We start from the raw sequence: 17,416 nt of genomic DNA on the forward strand, positions 1-17,416 counted from the left end.
TGCGCTACACCAATGATCCACATGAAGCAAAAGGAAGTCAGATAATTATCTCAAGATCACGAGAAGTCGTTTCACCCCCAATTGTTCTTCACTGTGTTTATTAGAACTTATTCTGCTGTTTTCGTCCACCTTTCCATCTTAATTCCTTCTTCATCCCCCGCCTGACCACAGTTCTCATAATTTGCTTTGCTTTAGTTATGGCACATAATGGCCCTGCTCCTCATTTTTTATCATGTTGCGTCTTTACACTGCTTACTGTAGTACTGGAGTTCATTACTGTTCTCGGAGGTACAGTCAACAGTAAACCCCCCAGGGCTAATTACACGCCATTAAAGGTATATACTGCATATGCGAGATTAAGGCACAAATAAGCACCTGGGAGGCAGCAAAATTCACTGTGACTTTCGGGGGAATCCCCATTGTTCAGTCATTATTCTACTGTATTTCCCACAAATACAGAAAAAAAGAAAGTCTAGCAGTTTGGTTGCAGCACCGCTGTGCAAGGGATGGCCATGGCAAGTACAGAGACAGATCTGTAATAATTACTGGAGACATATGTTGGGAAAATGATAAGTTATGAACATGTAAGCACACAGCATTTTTTTTTTTTAGCTCGTCCCAAAATGTCTCAGGGGAGGTTTTCACATGAGTCCCTGTAGTTCTAACAATGCACAGAAGACAAAATGAAGACAAGTGGGTATAGGCCACAGCATGCAATCGCCTTGGGCCCTGAGCTGAAAGGAGACCCCCGAGAGCATCTGATTATGTATTTAAACTACAACCGTTAATCTGCAGTAAACTGTGTGTTGGATATTCTTAATTGTAAATAAATTAAGGCAGCGTGGACCCACCACTGGAGTACAAGCTGTGCTCATATGAATTCATGAAACTGTACATCTCGCTCTTTTTCTCGCTCTCTCTCTCACTCACTTTCCACAACTGCTGAGCCCATCCTGGGACACGAGGATCGCCAATACACCTAGACTGCATGCCTTTGGACGGTGGGAGGAAACCCTCAAGCAAACTCTCAAACTCGCAGGACTCGTATGCCCAAGTTCATATTTTATTAAGAAATTTTACATTTGTTTACATCGGGCACATTAAGCAAAATAAGACCAAACACGTGATCGAGTTAATATCCACCCATGACCCTTGAGAGAGATAGAGATTACATCTTCAACAAACCAAACGTACCCCTAACATACAACAGCATGCTTAATTTCACTTCCTTCGTCCAGTTTTATAAGAAAAAGTGTGACTGACACTAGTTCAGGCTGCGTTGCGCAATAGGATCTCAGCTCCGCAGAACACGGTCCAGTCTGGTGCCGATGCCACACCCCCTATGGTCCAGTCCTATGGTATATTCCGGGGATGCTGTTATAGCGGGTAGGAGAGCTGGTCTCCGCAGCATCAGCATCAGCAGCAGCATCAGGAGCATCAGCAGCAGCCCTTCCGCGGAGAAGATTCGCCGGGAGCAGAACGCATGCCCTCCCTCCCACTTCTCCCACCAAGTAGCACTCCAGCGGAGGTGGCTGCCGGAACTCGGCTCCTCGAGATACATGATTTACATCTCGGACCGGAGAAATAAGGTTTTTTTTTTTTTTTTTTTTCTCGCGGTTTCTAATACGCGAGCCGGTCTGAACGGGATGGACTGGGACTGACCTGTTATGGCATCAGATCGGAAAGGTAATCATGATAAAATGTATATCTATACATATATACACATAATAACAGTAGTTCCACTGTGATGGAGATGTGTACCACGCGCACGCACGCACGCACGCACGCTGTCACAAGTACGCGCGTCCGCACACACGCGTGTTGGCGGGTTCGGGGTGCGCGCGTGTATTTTTAAGGTCACTTTTCCCGGTGACATGTCCCCGGGACTGCGTCCTGGGTGGTGTTGGTGTCGCCGTGTCACGGTCTGCGCGGCGGGGACCACGCGCTGTCGCCTGCGTTATGTGAGTGGGGGGCTTTTTTATTTCTCGGACACGGCGTTTCGTGAACGCGCATTTTCCCCCGGGGCAGGTGGCAGAAGTCGCCACGGCTTCTGGTGTTCAACATGCGTATCGTTTCTGTTTCTGTTGTTGTTTATCATGCTTGTCATAAGTGAACAACGATTCGAACATATATTATTATTAATATTATTAATGATAATAATAGCCAATATGATACAGATTCATGACATGGGGCATCTGTCAAATGAAACCAGAGGAAGCTTACAAAACAGTGAGCATAAATCCTGTTCAAAACTTACATTTATAAATGTAATCATAAAGTAAGCCATAAATAAACAGAACAAATGTATCGACAATTTATTATTACTGAACGAAGGTGAAGTTAAACTGCTGCTTCTACTAACCATAATAATAAGACAAAATTCATGTTAATCATGTATAACTTGAGTGCAGTCATTTTGGCCATAATTAATTTAAGGCCTTTATGTTGCCATATGTCTCTGCAAATAAAAGCCGTTCATCAGAACTCTTCATCAAGCCCTTAATGGCAATTCCTGTCTCCATGCATAAATAATGTTCTTAATCATTTGCTTTTTCAATGTTCTGCGTGTTCTAATTATTTGTTAGTAAGATTGGAACAGCTCAGCTCATCCACATCTGAAGTGTCTCCGCCTCCCACGCCTCATCTTCAAGCCTCAGCCCTGACGGCCTGGTCATTATGGAATAAAGTGACCCGGCCATCAGCAGGCGCAGGCGTCTTCGGACTTTTCCGAAGCTGCATTCGGATGTGATATTTACTTTTAGGTGAAGGTCTGGGTCTCCATCTGTAGCATCTCCATCTGTAGCTCTCTCTCTCTCTCTCTCTCTCTCTCTCTCTCTCCAGTCAGCTGTTGAACCCCCAGCACTAAGCCAGGGGGAGCTCATTTCTCATGCTCTCAGAATAACTTCCATCTAAAAGAACTGTTTGGGGGGGTACAGGTTTCAGATCAAATCCTAATCATGGTTCATGATACACCTTTGGCATAGAGGAATATGTGTGTGTGTATTAAATATAATATATATATATATATATATATATATATATACACACACACACACACACACACACACACACACACACACACACATATGTTATATATATACAAAATAATATATATTATATATAATATATAATATTTAATATTTCTCCATAAATTATATGTCCTGAACACCAGTATGATGATATAAATCATCGGGAGCCTGACCTGTCCAGACAGGACATGTTCTCGCCAGCTGGCCCTGCCTCAGGTTGAGTTTGGTGGCTCTGTCTGTCTCTCTCTTTGTCTCTCTCTCTCTCTATCTCTCTCTCTCTCCGTCTTGGAATTAATTAGACTGATTAAGAATGGCCAATCTGTCGCCGATATTTGTTATTAATAGACAAGCATCTGCGCTCGGCGCACAATGAGACACCTACACGCAGAATCTCACAGACTGCGTCCTTCCGTTGTTGCAGGGGCGATCAGCCTGTGGAATATATTAAGTGGAAGCCCATGCCGCTCAAAGCAGAGCGTCGGAGGCCTGATAGACGCTGGCGAGCGAGCCGCAGGCGCACCAACTGGTGTCTGTGACCGCAAGTTGACGCAGACAATCGGAAAATAGACACAAGCATTCCGGATATCATATGTTCAGAGTCGCAGTACATTGTTCCTCAAGGTGCGCAACTCATTTGTTCTCAAACATCTGGAGTTGCCCAGCAGCCCTGTTAGCGATGACCCACTTTTCCATAGAAGGCCATGTGAAGGAATGAGAACAATCCGCCAAACAGACTGTGTTCTCCACCATGGCTTGTCACGTACTACCATTCAAAGTTTACACATGTCCTCATTCCTTTATCCATCAAGATAGCATCACGTTGATCACAAATACAAATATGAGCAAGACACTTAACCCCGAGTGTCTCTAGGGGGACTGTCCCTGTCACTAGTGATTGTAAGTTGCTCTGGATAAGGGCTGTTAATATAAATCCTGTCCAGACATTGTTCATGTTATAAATGACTTGTAGCTGGAAATGGCTGTTAATGAACTGAATATCTGCATACATGTATAGAAGCCCATTATCAGCAAAATTTAGCTTTGGGTTCCAATGGAATGCTGTGGCACTAACGCACTTTAGAAACATCACTGACTATTAGAAAACCCTTTTACTATGATCGTAGTACAGCTGGAAAACACTGATGAAAGAAGCAATAAATCTGGCTTAAATTCACACTGGTACATCAGCAAACCTCAACATTTTTTTTATTTAGTCGAGGACCATTTACTATTAATTTTTTAATAGTTTTTATTTAAACACATTGAAAAAATCGAGGGCATTTCTTTATAACACTAAACCTTTGAACGCTGGTACATGTGTGAATATGTATATTTTGATTGGTTGTGTCTGATGGTTGGTCCATGTTTCCTTCAGAATGTGATGTAAGACCTCCCACCTCTGGACCTTCGTTTGTAGCAGTGTCTCTTCTTTGGCATGCTCAGCCGTGCACAGTCCCCAGAGACCCTTGGGCTGTTTGACCGAGCAGTTGACACCTCGCTGGCCTCTCTCCAATGTAAAGAGTCTGAAATCGGGCTTAATGTTGGACTGCGGCGGGCAAACAAGCACTGTGTCGGGCCAAAGAGGAGGTCGAGCAGCGAAAAGTCCATTTCTCTGTGTGCCACACATCATAATTACTATATTCAGAGCTGAAACATTAGTCATCAAGATGTTTCATCATTTCTTCACTTCTTGCTGTGCTGAATCAGGCTGAAATTGTTCCATTTTTTCTGTGATTTTATCTCTTCACTCATGATGATACCAGTGAATTCAGGACTGAGGGACAATAATGAGAATTGAAGTTGTTGAGTGCTTCTCTTCACTTCTGTTCCAGCTTCACTTAATAACTAGTTGTTGGAAGTCTTTTAACTTCTGGGGAGATTCAGAAGACTACAGACACAAGCACTTGTCCTGTGGTAAAGTGGTAAAGGTTACTCTAGGTAAATAGAAGGTGACTGAATATGAGTGAACACATTTATCCTCTGAAGCGCAAACTGGCCTCTCACATTATTACACAATAAACATAACAATTAGCACATAATTCGATTTTTTTTTTCATATTGTAACATTTTCCACTGAATTTTAGTGGTACATCTGAAATATTGGTCATATGAAAATATTAAGAAACGACAAGCATCATTGAATTGTGTATGGAAAACGCATGATGTGACCCTCAACAGTCACCGAATCCCTTCCCAATCTCAACACCCATTGGAGATTTCCTCACTTCGCATCGCAAAGTGAGGAAATAACTTTAAGATGAATGGCGCCTGGCGAATCTGGGACAAGGAGCTCTGAAGCTGTTCTGGCCGTCATGTTACTGAGAACATCTATGTTGTTGTTTTATCTCTCCCTCTCTTCTTTAAATCAGTCTATTTGCTCTGTTGGCCAATGAACTTATATTCATTTGAGAAATGTGCTTATGTCACATCTCCATTAGCTGCTGTTAGGTTTCATCAATTATTAGCGGCTGCCAATCAGGAGTTTTTCACTCATTTCCCACATTAATGGAGGAGTTCAGTAAAACGACAACCTGACATATTAATGTTATTAATTTTCAGCAGAGTTTAGATGGCAGATTTCTTAATTGAACTTCTTTTATCGCCGGCTTCATCATCTAATTTTTTATTTTTTTCAATAAGCTCTTCAATGATTATACCTGTATCTCTGTTCAGCGTCTGCCTGCTTATAATAAGCCTCTGATTGCATGAACTTTTGCTGCCTTCTTGCCAACTGGCTGCATGCTTTTAACAGCATGCAGCTGACCTGCTTTAATGTTTCCTCCAAATCCGTGTTCCTATTAGCCGTCTGCTTGCTCTTCTTTGTTTCCTGAAGCTTATAATCCAGGTTCTTACCGGCATCCCTCGAATGGCCAACGCCATTTCATATAGTTGTCGCGTTCGCCTTCCACGGGGGATTAATTCCTCATAACCGAAATTGGAAAATGTCACCTGTCAAATGTCAATGTCAAATGTCATCACCCACTTGTATGGCTCCTATCTGCCATGTAGCATATGGCGTTCTCAGCTGAAGGTGTCTCCAAGCGGCCTCTCCATGGCAATGGGCCGCTAATGCTTCACTCAGCGCTCGACTTGCTTATCAATTTACTAGAACAGCTACTTTTCACTCACCAAGATGAGGGCATTCCTGTTCAGACTGCAGACTTTTTTAGGACTCCTCTAAGCTTAACGATATTTTTTTTTAAGTGTGGTGCAAGAACCAGCTGTGCCTAATGGCTTTTTTGGCACCGTGGTTAAAGATGAGGAGTGTTGTGCGTTTTTTTTTTTTGCCTTTTGGTTAATAGCAGCAGAGCTTGTCATTTTTGTCTTACACTTATGTTTTTAAATGTAAATATATTATTTTGTGTGCTCAGGGCTTTTTTTATTTAGGAATTTTGTTTGGGAACAGAAAGCATTTCCCCCTCTGAACTTCTGTTCTTGTGCTGCACCCCCCCCTTCTGCCCCTTTTATCTCAACTTTTTAACTATTGCTTATAAAAGTTATAGAATATAAGATGTTGAATACCTTACATTTTAATTCAGGTTTCAATCCAAACCTTCCCAAATGTTGTACTGGATTGAAGAAATTAATGTAAAATGTACACAAAATATATACTTCCTTGTTATTTTTCCCATGTTTGTTTTTAAAAATACATCTTTATGATTCTTTTTAAATTATTTTTATTCGTGCATTCTTTATTGTCTTAGTTGGTTTGTGCAAATGCCCAGGCAAATTAGAATATTTAAAATTAAGCTCCGTGGCACAAAAAATAAATCCATTACACATTGTGTTGTGTTGCCATGTTTCATAACAATAATGTAGCTCATAATACAACTCAACCATAAAGTAACCTAAAACCATAATGTCATATAAATGCTGTTTTCCATGTTTGCAAAGCATGCCAAACTGTTTCACCAACACTAAGTAATTTGCAGGTTAAGTTAATCATAAAAACATGTTTTTATTTAGCTGTGTATTCATTTTTTTTTTATTTAGCTTAAATTCATTTTCAGCATCACAGGAGTTATTGGCATACAGTATGTTAATATGAATGGAGAAGTGATGTATTTAAAGTCCGCTGAATGTTTTGATGTCCTTATGGCTGTCATTAAGCAGAGTCCGCATTAACATTGCATCAGTTCCGTATGACCACCCTGCAGCAGCCTGTGGCCAAACCGATGAGCCCAAGCTGTGCCCGCCTCTTCCCAGTGCAGCATGTGGTTTGTACTTGGATAGGAATCCTCTCAAGGAAGCCATGGCACAGCTGGGTTGGCAGTGTGGGGCTCCAGCACCATCCAGTGCCACGTCGATATTGAAGTATTTCGCTGTAGGGAGCGGCCTCATTTTTTTAAACTCATGTTAAAGAGTACATCACTGCTGCCATTTTCCAGTCCCATGGGACTCATACAGAGTAAAAGGGGCTGATCAAGGTGTCGTCCCCTTGTTGCTTCGGCTGAAGTGCTGTTGTGGTTTTTGCCGCCCCACCAGAATGACCATTTGAAACCATTCTGATATAATCACAAGCCTTGAACCAAACATGTGGCTCTCAATGGCTAAAGGGGGATTCAAGTTTCAGGGTACAAGTTCTTGCCCATCTGACGAGAAAAAGAAAACCCTTTGTGTAATTGTGCGGGCCGCAATGACCGTCTGTGGCTGGACCCTGGCTGGCATTTGACTGAGACTCTGGGCATTGAGATATCAGAGTCTGCTGTTCTGAGGTTTAATCTTGACTCTGTTGGCACCGCGTCTTTAATGACTGACATTGACTGTGGGGGGTCATAGCTGGGGATGCACTTCCTGACATTCGCACTTTTAAAATGTGACACTTTTCCAGCTCTGCCTTTTCCAGATTTACGTTTACAGCATTTATCAGACGCCCTTATCCAGAGCGACTTACAATCAGTAGTTACAGGGACAGTCTCCCCGTGGGGCAACTTAGGGTTAAGTGTCTTGCTCAGGGACACAATGGTGGTAAGAGGGATTTGAACCTGGGTCTTCTGGTTCATAGGCAAGTGTGTTACCCACTAGGCTACTAACACCCTTCAGATGATTGCATAAAGTGTCAGTCTCTTTTTCTACCAAAAAAAAAAAACATTTCAATGGCTGCAGTAAGACAAGTTAAGCAAAAGGGAATCATAAAACATATTGAGTATGTGCTAATAAATTTGTGTCTCTTTTTATCTAAATATGCTTGATGAATGATCCAATCCTGCTCTTCCATGTGTTTCCTTCATATATTCCCATAGAGCAGCCAGATGATATATATTTTGTTAGTAGCGGCTGCATTATTTATGCTCTCCGAACGCAGGAGCTCCAGCCCTCTGGCACTGTTTCTGCCCAGCCTTATTGATTCTCACTTTCTTTAATACAATTGGCCCGAAAATGCGACGCGTTGTCGTGTGAAACCCGTATGCCCCTAGCTAACATGACAGAATGGCTAGAAATGCTGCAAAATTGTGTTATTTATTTATTAATTTCCCCAGTGCCGGACAGGCATTAGCCCCTTGAGCGGTGCCCGGCGCCGGGGTCGCTTGGCTGTGTGGGAGTCGGCTTTCTGCATGCAGGGAACTAATCAGCCCGGGGTGTCAGAAGCCGTGTCTTGCGCGCTCGCTGACTGTGGTTGGGAATAATGGGCGCCGTGTCACATGTCACTTAGCTGGCCGCGGCGGAGTTCCTCTGCACCGAAGGCCCTCCAGGGCTGGCTGACTGCTGCGACTCCTGTCTAAGCAGCAGCCAAGTTTAAACACCTCCCTGCAGGCCTCCCTCCCTCAAATTACTATCTTATGAACACAGAGAAAAACACAATTACTCAGCCGCTTCCCCCAGACGTGCTCTCGCCGCCACCGGGAGCTCCCGAGCAGGTCTATAAGCTCGCAAGCTCCTTAGAATATTAGGCTACTAATTTGTGAGGAGGGTGCAAGTATTTCTCACTGTGCCTTTCAGATGCCTTTCCCGGTTTTTAATACCTTCCATTCCTCGCAGCAGATGCTGTTCTGTTATTGTAATCTTTTTTTTTTTTTTTTTTTTATGAGACAAGGTAGAGCGAAATCATGAGGCGGCCTGTGCCAGATGAATTCTTGAGACATTCCTATGAAAAAATCCAATTTATTATTTCCCTTCCATCAGTGCTTTAAGCAAGGCCTGTGTGTTTGACTTCTTGTTTTGCTCCACCTCCAGCGTGGCTGAATTGGCCTAGATAGAGAAAAAACTCCTGCGCACAGAGCAGGTGACAAAAGGAAAACCTGGAGTAAATGGGTCGAGAAACTCCTTTGTGGGGCCTTTTGCCAAATGGCTCAGGTCCACTTGCGCCCTTAAAAGGCCATAAAACTGTAGATCAATAGTAATTGATGATGAGTGATCACCTTTATCCTAAGATGACATTTCCAACCTGATGGGAGTGCTGTCTTCCAGGATGATGTTGTCCCCTATCTGTAGGACATGAGGATCAAGAACATTGTTTTCTGATTGATGAGTATGTAGATTAAATAAAGCACTCGTAGGGTCATAAGATCCCATCCAACTCAGCTATGATAGATTTTGGAGGCACATCTTAGACACCTTCATCACAGCACCTTGTACACAATAATAATCTCTGCTGTATTCGACCTGGGACCATGTCCACTAGCAGATATGCAGATAGATTATCACCAGTCGCTCTGGATAAGAGCGTCTGATAAATGCTGTAAATGGGATAGAAGCTGAACAGAGACTGGAGGATCTCTGACAAGGAACCTTCCAGTTGTCATCCATAACGTTACAATGCATCTTCTCAACCCAATGAATGAATCTGTCTCATTTGAGGAGACATTTGGGAACTAATGCATATATTATTCCTAGTTTAGTGTACAGCGTGATCAAAGCCCCTCACAGACATGTTGCCAACTGCATCTAGATATCTAGCATATCACATATTTGAGTCACCGAACAAATACTGCCAATGAGATTGCAGGACAAACGATTATGAAAACGGGTGTGGCCTTCCAACTCGCTCTGTAGAAGAAGTGATCCCCAGTGCCCACACCTGACAATCCATTACTTGACCCTCACTCAATCACCCACTCACTCACTCACTCTCCATCACTGCGTACTCTCAATGATAATGATAGACATGGTGTTCCATACCACGGCTCTTTAAAGCTTCTCACTGAATCCAGATCTCATTTTATGGAACGATACTTGATACACAGGTAAATAAAATCTGGACAAACAGCAGGACATGATATAATGAGGGCATGATATAATGCAGCGCTACTGTAATCACGCTTCATGACAGTGCCATAGCACTCCACTAAAGGAGTAAAAGAGAGGGAACGAAGCAACGCTGACTGTTTTAGGTCAAAAACGTTCTCACCGCAGGAGCGTTGTTAGTGTTCCTCCCTCCGTGCAGGCAGGGGCCTTTGTGAATCAGAGGACTTTGTGAATCAATGGCCTACCTTGCGTGCATTACGAGCACATCCCTTTGATGAAGTGCAAGCGCAGCAGGCATGCATCTGCTGGGACCTGTAGCTCTGAGTGAAATCAGGTATTAATCAAGCCGCAAGACAACTTCAGAGGAGAAAAATCAATTTTTGTTTCCTTCCAAATACATTGCAACATAAATCGTCCGTGCAGCTAAAACGCGCTCCTTGGCAAGGTGTGTCAAAATAATTAACTAAAAAAAAAAAAAAAGAAATCAATGACATTTGTTTTGGGGTTTGTCATTGCAGCTAAATGAGAAGGCTAATCCGTGCTGCATCGAGTTCCACTCAAGCTGCTGTGGAAATTCTACGGGCGGGATTGGCGCATGGATTGCTCTGTGTTTACCCAATATTCTTTACAGGATCGCTGTGCTGATCCCTGCTCCAGCACAGCGAGAGTGTCTCCATATCTTCTGGCTGAATTGTACTGCTAGAGAATAGAAAATGCAGCTCGACGATTATCTGTTGTCGTTAAAATATCTTTGCAGCAGGAACCTGGATCCTGGTTTGGTAATAACGCTCACATTTACGCATGTTTCGATTGGCTGATGCTTCCTGTGTTCCTGTTTGGTTGCCTGAGATTCTTTTCCCTGTGCTAGAAGAATGTCAATTTTACCGATTTAATCCCAATAACCCAAGTCAAGCAAAAAGCAAGGATCTGTTGATGAGGCTCTGTAATATATTGGAGGATAAATAAGATGTTTCACCTGGGGAGGGTTTGAAAATGTTCAGATTCACTATACAGTCGTTTGCTAAAAGGCTAGAATTAAAGTGGTGATAATCTATCTGCATATCCGCTAGTGGACATGGTCCCAGGTCGAATACAGCAGAGATTATTATTGTGTACAAGGTGTATTTCAAGCAAAGGAAACAGGGAACTGTAGGAGGAAAGGAGATGATGGGATGCTTTACCTTGGACTGCTTTGTCCATGTGATGTATTTTCAGGAGTGGTTTGAAATAACTCCGTATTGAGGGTATAGGGTGTGTGAGAGCTGTCAGTTGTGCTGATGGACTCCTCACATTTTAAACTAAATAGTATATTGTAAGTGTAAATAGTACATTATATCCGGTAAAATGTTTTCATGGTTTATCTCCTGGGATGATCCAGCAAGGGCCATACGGTGGTGGGATTCTTAGCATCTTGACCTAGCACATCCATTGGTGTTTCTAAACTGGCCATAGGCATGAGTGTTTGAATGAATGGTGTGTGAGTGTGGACTGTTTTCATGCCCTGTTCCCAATGTCCTGGGATGGTCTCCAGCTGATCATTCAACTACTAACACAGTGTGCATGTATTAAAGCTATATCTTACACTGACAATATCTTCGGGTTTGATATAGTTTTGATACATGCGCGCTGTGTTATTGGTTGAATGATTTATTTAATAACCTTTAGCATTGTGTTATGCACGAGTATGAAAAGCGATATGTTTATTTAAATGGGGAACAGGTTGAAAGAGCTTCTTAAATTTTTTTTCACCCTAGAATAAATTATATTGCCCATGAATGAATGGACACAGTTCTGACACGGCGGAACTGATTGGTTTTGACGTTACCAGTTGGAGACGGGTTCAAGCTTTGATAGACACACAGAATAATCAGCAATGGTGTCATAATGACAAAAAGCAGCCGTGGACGCGACGTGATGTAATCTGTGTAGACGCCTACTTTGTAATACATTTGCCGGAGCAGCATGGATTGGTCGTGTTGTTCTGACTCCGGCCACACATTCTGCCCATGTTTATTCCGTGGCGGTGGTGTCGTGGCGCAGCCAAGGAGGCCGGAGGCTGGCAGAACAATTTGATCTGAGCAGTGTGAGCGACAGGCAGCTGAAACAAGCATTTTTTCCCCCCTTCGTCCAGCAGAATCGACAGACCTGCAGCCACAGTAGAGCCTGATGAGGTGGATAATTCTGTATGAAAGTCATGGCCAGCCATGTTTGCCAGGAAAGTAAAATGGTTTGACATTTGACTCAGTACCCATGGTAAGTTGAGCTCATTGTCACGTCACCCCGTGCTTTTGGTGCAGCCTTTCCCTTGGATGAAAGCGGTGAAGTGTGCCTGCATGCATGAGTTTTTTTTTTTTATGTGGTGCTAATAGCCCATGCATTTCTACCATAGGATTTTCCCCCAAACGGTCCAACACTGGAAGATAACTGCTAAATCCCAATCAAAGCCATTTGTTACTCCACTTGATAACGTGTCTCTTGCCTGTGGTCTCGCTCTCGAAATTTCACACTGTTCTCACACTGGGGTTCGTGATTATGTTACAGGATTTTTCTGCATGCATTACATTATGGTCAGGACCGAAGGTTCAGAACATGTGTCCATTAACCTCACGACCCCACATCTGGGTTTATAGGAAACAGCACTGCCTGAATTTTCAAATATGGGAAGCAGAGTGTATCCTATTTTACATCCCACATGCATTTGATATGCTTAAGCATGCGGTTGTGAGGGCGATTGTGAGGGATTGGACAGGGGGTGAGGCAGGGCATACTGACTTCTAATCTGATTGTTAACTTTGTTCTGATCCCGGAGCTTACCAGCCTGGCCAGCTGTGAAAATCCAGACGACATGAAGAGATTGACACTGGCACCGGCAGTATTTAACAATTAATTCTGTGTTTCTATCTCCAGTCAGCAGGACTTGACTTCACATGATTTGTGCCAAGGAATAAGAAAGAAAGAATAAATATATAAATAAACAAACAAAAGTGTGTCCTGGCCACGTGCTGGAGGTCGTGTGTTAGAGCGGTGGCTGCGCTCTCACCGCACGTTGCGTAGTGGGGAGGTGAGAATGAGTGTGTCACTGTCCCCCAGGGCCGTGCTATTCACATTTGTCATTTTGCATGCCTGTAATGAGGGTCAGTTTCTACTAGTGCTCATAATAATACTAATAATAGTAAGTGACGTTTGACATATAACATAACCATGTGATTATTGTAAAAATCCTTTCCATTGATCCTTAAGTAGACAATGGTATTGATTAGATTGCAATATTTCCAACACTGTTTTGATTCCTCTTATTTGTTTGATTCTTTATTGATCCCCTTTAACCCTAACCCTTCATTTTGATTCCTCATAAATTGTGCTTGGAAAACGTAGACAGATAAACATTTTCTTTTTCATAAAAATTAGTATCTCTAAGGCCTCTTTCACCAGGCATTTTTCTGGTGATTGTGGTGTTAGGTGAGCGCACACGGGCGTCTAACACTAGCTGTGCTGCTGGATGGCGTCAAATAATGACTTCATGGTGTAAATTTATACCAAAATCCAGACGAATGTTGAACAGTGTCAACTCCAAAGGAACGCCAATCAAACGCAGCAAAAACACTTTTTCAGCATTCAGAGGGAGTTCATTTCGAATGTCAGTGTGGATGACTGTTTGATGTTGTAATGCCCATATTGAAAGCATGGTCTTTATGTATGGTAAAGAATACCAACCAGAGCAGTCTGGCATAGCAACAATTTAATACATCTACAGATCCCTTTTGGTTATATACAATATGAATACAATTCAATTTATTGAATCCAAATAAAGAACAGACAAGCTTGTGAAGATTTTTTTCTCCTTTGCATTTAGAAATGTACAACATCATGAATTATGTCATATATTTCTGGGCAGGTGTTTTTATTTTGATGACTTTTGTTTTTTAAAACCAGGCTGATGCCTATTTGCCCTGAATCTAGGTGTTCCTGTACTGTCAGCTCTGCTGCTAGGAGAGAGGGCTAGACCAGGAGCATTCTTGGGTAATTGGTGACAAATGGAAGTGTTTCACTGGATTTTGAATAGCTTTTGGACAGGTCAGCACTGTTGCTCTGATATCAAGAAATAAAAATATTACAATGTACAAAACTTCTTACTGTTGTTTTTAATGCAGCATATAATGCTATAAATTGCAACAATCCAAAGATAGCAATAATAAACTCCATTGTTTTTTTTGCTTTATTTTGGCAGTATAACAACATAGTGTTCATTTTGTCATAATAATTGTCATCTCAGAAACTTCTGGAATGATTTGAGGCTTTATTGCCCTCCCTGAATGTCATATTGAGATAAAAGGCTAGTTTCCTGGTGTAGTAATGAAGCCAAGTAGCGCATTAACGAAATAAACAAATGGTATCAACATTCCCATTTGAACAGCTGTCCTAAACCTTCTGTTGGATTCTGGGTGAGTCTTTAATAGGGACTGCGTGACAAGTAATGGATTCTTCATTTGCAGCAAGCTCTGTCTACAGTGGAAGAAAAGAGATGTTACGTAATGGATTTGAAAGGGTGCATTTTGCCTGACGTGAATCAAGCAAGAAGTAATCTAAAACATGTATGAGTTTTACATTTTACATTTTTGACATATTCTGCACAGCATCTGCACAGGCGATATGGTTCCTCACTAATGTATGGCTGAGTTATTTAAAGGGCAGCATCAGAAGATTCGTTCATAAATGCATTCTTCTCCTTCTTCTCAGTTTTGGTTGATGACTCCTGGCCGCTTCACTCTCCTTGCAATCCAGCTGCTCCCGACTTCAGCGCTTTTCAGTGTTAAATATGCGGCGAGGCCCGGCATCATAAATCTACCTTAAGTGCAGCCGCTGTTGCGTGGCTATTCATCACATCTATAAGTAGCACGAAATACACGGCAACATTAGGATTTGCTGGTTTTCACAGTGAAAGGGGTGATGGGGCTGTCAAATGGGTCAGTCTTCATTTATTGCTGTAATCAGCTCTTGCTAAAATATGGATCAAGGCCCTGGTGTTGAAAGGTTTGTTTGCCGTTCCCGTGTTTTTGGCGAGGTCATGTTTGTCTTCTTGGCATGCTGCAACCCAGCACTTATTAATAGTCCAGTCAAATCTAATTGATGTGACATGAAGAATTCTCATAGCTGTCTGGCCCATGTTATCTTTCTCTTTCTGTACAACTCCACTGGGAAATCAGTGCAGAGTTAAAAAAAAAAGAAGAAACAAGTTAAGACTTCATAATGAGTTTGTTGAATCCTTCCTGAGGTTAAGGGCACTCGCAGCAATGTTTGAAGTAAATGCTGGCCATCCTGTACTTAACCGCGCATTGTGCTACCGAATTGATTTCACAGCATAATGAAATAGCGATGAAATGGCATTGATTGATCTACTTTGAGGGTTTCAGAGTATTCTCTTCTTTCACATAAATGATGAAATGATTAGAATGTGGTGTTTGGTAACTGTTGGGCTACTGGGACCATTTTACAGGCCTCAATTTGAGAGGCAAAACAAGACTAAATAAGGGGCATGTTCTTTTAACGTAGGTCTATTGGATACGCGGTAATAAACAGATTCAACAGCTGGATCAGAGATTAACTACTCCATAATGGCAAATAAAGTGTAAGTAATGAATACATAATACCAGGCAACTGTTCACTAATTACAACCATAGCATACTGCTGCCAAAATCTCATGTTATAGACCTTGAGTTGTATTGCAATAGCTATTCATAATTTCAATGAAACGCTGAACAAGCTAAAACAAGGCTTGACATGATGTCTTAAAGGGCCCACATTTTATGGTGCTATAATATATATATATATAGTAGTATGACTTCAGAATTTATAGAAATAAACACATAACAAGAAGTTATGTCATAATACAAAAAAAGAGGAGGAGGACCCAAGTGCGTATTAATAGAAATTAAGACTTTATTTAAACTGGACAAACCAACATATAGGGCTCTACTTCAGGAAAAGGAGTGAGAAAATGAGAAAAGAGAAAGGCACACCACCTGAAAAACACACACCCGTCCACAGAAGCACACCACCTCCAACAATAGCGGCTGAGCACAACTGTGTCTCCCTTCGCTCATAGGTTTGTGTTTCAATCTCGGAACCCGGGGTGTGGCCTGCAATCAGAGTTGTCAGGTGTGCCCGGTCGTCCCAGGATCCACCCTGACATTATCTGTCCATTGGAGATACAGATAATGAGATGGAGCTACAGATGTCAGTATTTAACTATTTCTAGAAAAAAAGTGTAAAACTACTACTACTACTTTGAATTTCTGAACAGATTCTGTTGGTATAGTTGAGATGGATTTTAATAAAAATTGTAAAACATTTCCACACCAAACATGAATTGGTTGATCATTAGTCATCAGACTAATTTGACCATGAAACTGCTGCTTAAAATGTTATTCCTTGAATCATCCTCACAACCACATGCTTAAGTGTATCAAATGCATGTGGGATACAAAATGCTTGCACCAAAATAAATGTGTCAGATCATGGCTTGTGACTAGTCCCCATTGGCAGCAAAACAGAGTGCCATGACAAAATCACACCCATAGAATAATTTGTCTGGAAATATCATTAGAGAGTTCTGTCTTGGTAGCAGGGGGAAAAAAAATGAAAAGCTGCTGTTCTTTATGACCGTGAACAATAGCCTGGAGCTGTGTTGAGTCTCATCATAATAACGCTTAATATATTCATTTGTCTCCGTCCGTACAAGGAGTTCCAGGAGATCCGCGAGGTGGTACTTTTTGCAACTGTGATTTTAAGGCACATTAATCTTGAGTGCTGTTTGCATTTTAAATGATCAAACGGGAGTCGGGATGGATGATTGTAATGAGCTGTTTCCCTTCAGGGCAGTTTGAAAGCTCATTCTTGGATCTTCGCTCGCTCCCAGGATGGGTGTGACTAAATATGTCAAGGTTGCATTCAGATCATTGCTTGACTGGATGATGTCTACACTGGCCCGATAATGGGGATGGTGGGCGATTATGTGCCAGAAACTTTGTTTTTGTGCAGAAAATGTGTCACAGGGATGACATTTACATTGGGTCAATTGCTGAGTGTCATCAATCTGCAGTGCATGATTTTTCACTTCAGATTGAGAGAGGGGGACTGCTACTGTTCTTTTTTTTCCTTCAGCTTTTTCCATTAGAAATCAGTATGGCTTGAGGAACATGCTG

At 42.1% G+C, this 17,416-nt stretch overlaps 1 protein-coding gene across 5 annotated transcripts in view; it reads left to right on the plus strand.

The window, feature by feature from the left end:
- Positions 1-1,381: 1,381 nt before the first annotated feature.
- Positions 1,382-17,416, plus strand: part of LOC114768018 (teneurin-1-like) — a 179,354-nt gene continuing 163,319 nt past the window's right edge. For 3 of the 5 annotated variants that reach the window (XM_028960053.1, XM_028960050.1, XM_028960054.1), the window contains exon 1: positions 1,382-1,686. The gene's annotated coding sequence lies outside the window, so the exon portion shown is untranslated. The remainder of the gene's footprint in view (positions 1,687-17,416) is intronic. The other 2 variants (XM_028960051.1, XM_028960055.1) reach the window with 2 other exon arrangements.

This window comes from Denticeps clupeoides, chromosome 18, assembly GCF_900700375.1.
Source record: "Denticeps clupeoides chromosome 18, fDenClu1.1, whole genome shotgun sequence".
Lineage (NCBI taxonomy): Eukaryota > Metazoa > Chordata > Actinopteri > Clupeiformes > Denticipitidae > Denticeps > Denticeps clupeoides.